Raw genomic sequence first — 6,000 nt, forward strand, 5'->3', positions numbered from 1 at the left:
GCTAGGTTGCAGAAGCCGGATTTGTGAAATACCCCTGGATCGATGGTCGTTTCCTTATTTTAATTTCGTTTTTAATATAAATAGTAAGTTTTAATTTGATTATAACTCTTCATCTGTTGGGCTTTAGGATTTGTACCCAATGTGAAAAGATCTTAGAATAAGTAGGAGAACGGTTTGGTGAAGCCAAATAGGAGACTTACTATTTTTGGCCAAAAACCTTGCGCACTAGTAGACATCACGATTGTCTATAAATAGTAAGTTGCAAATTCTAGGAGTTTTAGTTGTAGTTTGCTTTTGATTTCACTCCCATTGCACTACACGAAAGAGAGTTTTTAGCGACGAAACACATTTTCGTCGTTAAAAGTCACTTCTAGCGATGAAATAAATTTTCGTCGCCAAAAGTGTACTTTTAGTGACGAGACTTTTAGCGACGAAAACTTTCGCAGCTAAAAATCATAGATGAGACTTTTAGCGACGAAAATTTTCGTCGCTAATGGTTGCAAACAAATTTTTCAAAAAATCAAATGGATTACTTTTAGCTACGAAAATTTTCATAGCTAACAATCGTGGATGAGATTTTTAGTGACGAAATTTTTTGTCGCCAAAGGCTGCAAACAATTTCTCGAAGCTAAAAATCATGGAACAAACTTTTAGCGACGAAAAGTTTCATCGCCAAAAGCTGCAAACAATTTTTTAAAACATTCAAATGGATTACTTTTTGCTACAAAAATTTTCCTAGCTAAAAATTGTGACGAGAATTTTAACGACGAAAATTTTCGTTGCCAAAGGCTCCAAACAATTTTTCAAAAAATCGAATGAATTACTTTTAGCTATGCAACTTTTCGTAGCTAAATATCATGGCATAAACTTTTAGCGACGAAAAGTTCGTCGCTAAAAGTTGCAACTAAGTGAGAACATGATGAGACTTTTAGCGATGAAGAGTTTCGTTGCTAAAGGCTATAGATAGTTAAAATTACTTTTAGCTACGAAAATTTTCGTAGCTAAAAATCCTTGATGTAACGAAAATTTTCGTCGCTAAAGGCTACCAACAATTTTCCAACTTATTCGGAAGGGTTACTTTTAGCTACGAAAATTTTCGTAGCTAAAAAACGTGGATAAGACTTTTAGCGACGAAAATATTCTTTGCTAAAAAATGTTAACGAGACTTTTACCTACGAAATATTTCGTAGGTAAAAGTCTCTCTCTGTTTTTTTTTTTTTTTTTTTTTAAATATTCCATCTCAAATTTCCTTATATATACCTATTAGAATATAATTCATCATATTCTTCCTGATATGCACCTGTTATATAATATATTTCATCATATTCACATTCACATCCATCTAAACTCAAACTACGTAAATTCATCCATACAAGCTACATTCATCCAAACATAAACTACATCCATCCAAACAAAAATAATCTTATGAAAAAAAAAACAAATGAAAAGAGAGAGAACATATGAGAGGTGATCTAGACAAATGAAAAGAAATCAGGTTTAGGTTATAGGTTATAGGTTAGAGCTTTAGGGAATTGAGAATAGGTTAAGGTTTAGGTTTAAGAAATCAGGTTCTGGTTCGGGTTCGGTATCGGGTTTAGGTTTGGGTTTTCAAGTTTAGGTTTAGGTTTAGGTTAGGGAGTTGAGATTAAGATTAGATGTAGGTTTAGGTTTAGGGATTTGAGATTACATTTAGGTTTTAGGTTTAGGTTATAGGTTTAAGTTTTGGTTATAAGTGTAGGTTATACGTTTAGGTTTAAGTTAGGTTATAGGTTAAGGTTTAGGGAATTGAGAATATGTTAAGGTTTAAGTTTAAGTTAGGTTATAGGTTAAGGTTTAGGGATTTGAGAATACATTTAGGTTATAGGTTTAGGTTATAGGTTTAGGTTTAGATTATAAGTGTCGGTTATAAGTTTAGGTTTAAGTTAGGTTATAGGTTATAGCTTTAGGGATTTGAGAATAGGTTAAGGTGTAGGTTTAGGAAATCGGGTTCGGGTTTAGGTTTGGGTTTTCAAGTTTAAGTTTAGGTTTAGGTTAGGGAGTTGAGATTAAGATTAGGTATAGGTTTAGGTTTGAGGATTTAAGAATACATTTAGGTTTTATGTTTAGGTTTTAGGTTTTAGGTTTAGGTTAAAGTTATAGGTTTAGGTTAGGTTTAGATTTTAGGTTATAGGTTATAGGTTATAGCTTTAGGGAATTGAGAATAGGTTAAGGTTTAGGTTTAGGTTTAGGAAATCGGGTTCGAGTTCGGGATTGGGTTTAGGTTTAGGTTTTCAAGTTTAGGTTTATGTTTAGGTTAGGGAGTTAAGATTAGGATTAGGTGTAGGTTTAGGTTTAGGGATTTGAGAATACATTTAGGTTTTAGGTTTAGGTTTTGGTTTTAGGTTTATGTTAAGGTTATAAGTTTAGGTTATTGAGTTATAGGTTGTAGGTTAAGGTTTAGGTTAAGGTTATAGGTTTTGGTTTAGGTTTAGGTTTTGGTTTAGTTGAAGGTTATAGGTTTAGGTTAGGTTTAGGTTTAGGTTATATATTATAGGTTGTAGGTTTAGGGAATTGAGAATAGGTTAAGGTTTAGGTTTAGGAAATTGGGTTCAGGTTCGGGTTTAGGTTTGGGTTTTGAAGTTTATATTTAGGCTAAGGAGTTGAGATTAGGATTAGGTGTAGGTTTAGGTTTAAGGATTTGAGAATACATTTAGGTTTTAGGTTTAGGTTTAGGTTTTAGCTTATAGGTTTGGGTTTAGGTTTTAGGTTTAGGTTTTAGGTTTAGGTTAAGGTTAAGGTTAAGGTTAGGTTATAGGTTATAAGTTTAGGTTATAGGTTGAGGTTTAGGTTATATGTTTTGGTTATAGGTTATAGGTTATAGCTTTAGGGATTTGAGAATACATTTAGGCTTAGGGATTTGAGAATACATTTAGGTTTTAGGTTGTAAGTGTAGGTTATAGGTTTAGATTTAAGTTAGGTTATAGGTTAAGGTTTAGAGAATTGACAATAGGTTAAGGTTTAGGTTTAGGGATTTGAGAATACTTTTAGGTTATAGGTTTAGGTTTAGATTTTAGGCTAAGGTTAGGTTTAGGTTATAGGTTATAGGTTATAGCTTTAGGGAATTGAGAATAGGTTAAGGTTTAGGTTTAGGTTAAGGTTATAGGTTTTAGTTTAGGTTTAAGTTTAGGTTATAGGTTATAGGGTTTTGGTTTGGGTTAAGGTTATAGGTTTTGGTTTAGGTTTAAGTCTAGGTTTTAGGTTTAGGTTAAGGTTATAGGTTTTGGTTTAGGTTTGGGTTATAGGTTTTGGTTTAGGTTAAGGTTATAGGTTTTGGTTTAAGTTTAGGTTATAGGTTATAGGTTGTAGCTTTAGGGAATTGAGAATAGGTTAAGGTTTAGGTTTAGGATATCGGGTTGGGGTTCGGGATCGGGTTTAAATTTGGATTTTCAAGTTTAGGTTTAGGTTTAGGTTAGGGAGTTAAGATTAGGATTAGGTGTAGGTTTACGTTTAGGGATTTGAGAATACATTTAAGTTTTAGGTTTTGGTTTAGGTTTTAGTTTATAGGTTTAGGTTTAGGTTAAGGTTAGGTTATAGATTATAAGTTTAGGTTACAGGTTATAGGTTATAGGTTAAGGTTTAGGTTATAGGTTTTGGTTTAGGTTAAGGTTATAGGTTTTACTTTAGGTTTAGGTTTAGGTTTTAGGTTTAAGTTAAGGTTATAGGTTTAGGTTAGGTTTAGGTTTAGGTTTAGGTTTAGGTTATAGCTTTAGGGAATTGAGAATAGGTCAAGGTTTAGGTTTAGGAAATCCGGTTTGGGTTCAAGATCGGGTTTAGGTTTGAGTTTTCAAGTTTAGGTTTAGGTTAGGAAGTTGAGATTAGGATTAGGTATAGGTTTAAGTTTAGGGATTTGAGAATACAATTAGGTTTTAGGTTTTAGTTTATAGGTTTAGGTTATATGTTTAGGTTTAGGTTTAGGTTTTAGGTTTTAGGTTAAGGTTAAGGTTTATGTTTTAGGTTTAGGTTTAGGTTTAGGTTTAGGTTTTAGGTTATAGGTTAAGGTTTAGGTTATAGGTTAACATTTAGGTTATAGGTTTTGGTTAAGGTTTATGTTTAGGTTTAGGTTAGAAGTTATAAGTTATAGCTTTAGGGAATTGAGATTAGGTTAAGGTTTAGGTTTAGGAAATTGGGTTCGGGTTCAAGATCGGGTTTAGGTTTGGGTTTTCAAATTTAGGTTTAGGTTTAGGTTAGGGAGTTGAGATTAGGATTAGGTGTAGGTTTAGGTTTAGGGATTTGAGAATACATTTAGGTTTTATGTTTAGGTTTAGGTTTAGTTTATAGGTTTAGGTTATAGGTTTAGGTTTTGGTTTTATGTTTAGGTTATGGGTTATAGGTTATGCGTTATAGGTTTTGGTTTAGGTTAAGGTTATAGGTTTTGGTTTAGGTTTAGGTTAAGGTTATAGATTTAGGTTATAGGTTTCCATTAGGTTTAGGTTTAGGTTATAGGTTATGGTTATAGGCTATATAGCTTTAAGGAATTGAGAATAAGTTAAGGTTTAGGTTTAGGAAATTGGGTTCGGGTTCGAGATCAGGTTTATGTTTGAGTTTTTAAGTTTAAGTGTAGGTTAAGTAGTTGAGATTAGGATTAGGTGTAGGTTTAGGTTTAGGGATTTGAGAATACATTTAGGTTTTAGGTTATAAGTGTAAGTTATAGGTTTAGGTTTAAGTTAGGTTATAGGTTAAGGTTTAGGGAATTGAGAATAGGTTAAGGTTTAGGTTTAGAAAATCGGGTTCGGGTTCGGGTTTAGGTTTGGGTTTTCAAGTTTATGTTTAGGCTAAGGAGTTGAGATTAAGATTAGGTGTAAGTAGACGTTTAGTGATTTGAGAATACACTTAGGCTTTCGGTTTTGGTCTTAGTTTATAGGTTTAGTTTATAGGTTTAGGTTTAGGTTAAGGTTAGGTTATAAGTTTAGGTTATAGGTTATAGGTTATAGGTTAAGGTTTAAGTTATAGGTTTAGGTTAGGTTTAGGTTAGGTTTAGGTTATAGGTCATAGCTTTAGGGAATTGAGAATATGTCAAGATTTAGGTTTAAGAAATCGGGTTCGGGTTCGGGATCGGTTTTAGGTTTGGGTTTTCATGTTTAGGTTTAGGTTTATGTTAAGGTGTTAAGATTAGGATTAGGTGTAGGTTTAAGTTTAGGGATTTCAGAATACATTTAGGTTTTAGGTTTAAGTTTAGGTTATAGGTTATAGGTTTAGGTTTAGGTTTTAGGTTTAGGTTAAGGTTAAGTTATAGGTTATAAGTTTCAGTTATAGGTTATAAGTTATAGGTTAAGGTTTCGGTTATAGGTTTTGGTTTAGATTTAGGTTTAGGTAATATGTTATATGTTATAGGTTATAGCTTTAGGGAATTGAGAATAGGTTAACGTTTAGGTTTAGGAAATCGGGTTCGGGGTCGGGTTTAGGTTTGGGTTTTCAAGTTTAGGTTTAGGTTTAGGTTAGGGAGTTGAGAGTAGGATTAGGAGTAAGTTTAGGTTTAGGGATCTGAGAATACATTTAGGTTTTAGGGTTAGGTTTAGGTTTAGGTTTTAGTTTATAGGTTTAGGTTATAGGTTTAGGTTAGGTTTAGGTTTAGGTTATAGGTTATAGGTTATAAGTTATAGGTTATACGTTTAGGTTATACGTTTAGGTTATAGGTTTTGGTTTAGGTTATAGGTTATAGGTTATAAGTTATAGGTTATAGGTTTAGGTTTTAGGTTTAGGTTTAGGTTAAGGTTATAGGTTTTGGTTTAGGTTTAGGTTATAAGTTTTAGGTTTAGGTTAAGGACATAGGCCTAAGTTAGGTTTAAGTTTAGGTTATAGGTTTAGGGAATTAAGAATAGGTTAAGGTTTAAGTTTAGGTTATAGGTTATAGGTTAGAGGTTTAGGAATTTGAGAATACATTTAGGTTATAGGTTTAGGTTTAGGTTATAGGTTTAGTTTAATGTTAGGTTATAGGTTATAAGTTTAGGTTATAGGTTATAG

This window comes from Magnolia sinica, chromosome 12 (genome assembly GCF_029962835.1).
Source record: "Magnolia sinica isolate HGM2019 chromosome 12, MsV1, whole genome shotgun sequence".
In the NCBI taxonomy this organism is placed as follows: Eukaryota; Viridiplantae; Streptophyta; class Magnoliopsida; order Magnoliales; family Magnoliaceae; genus Magnolia; species Magnolia sinica.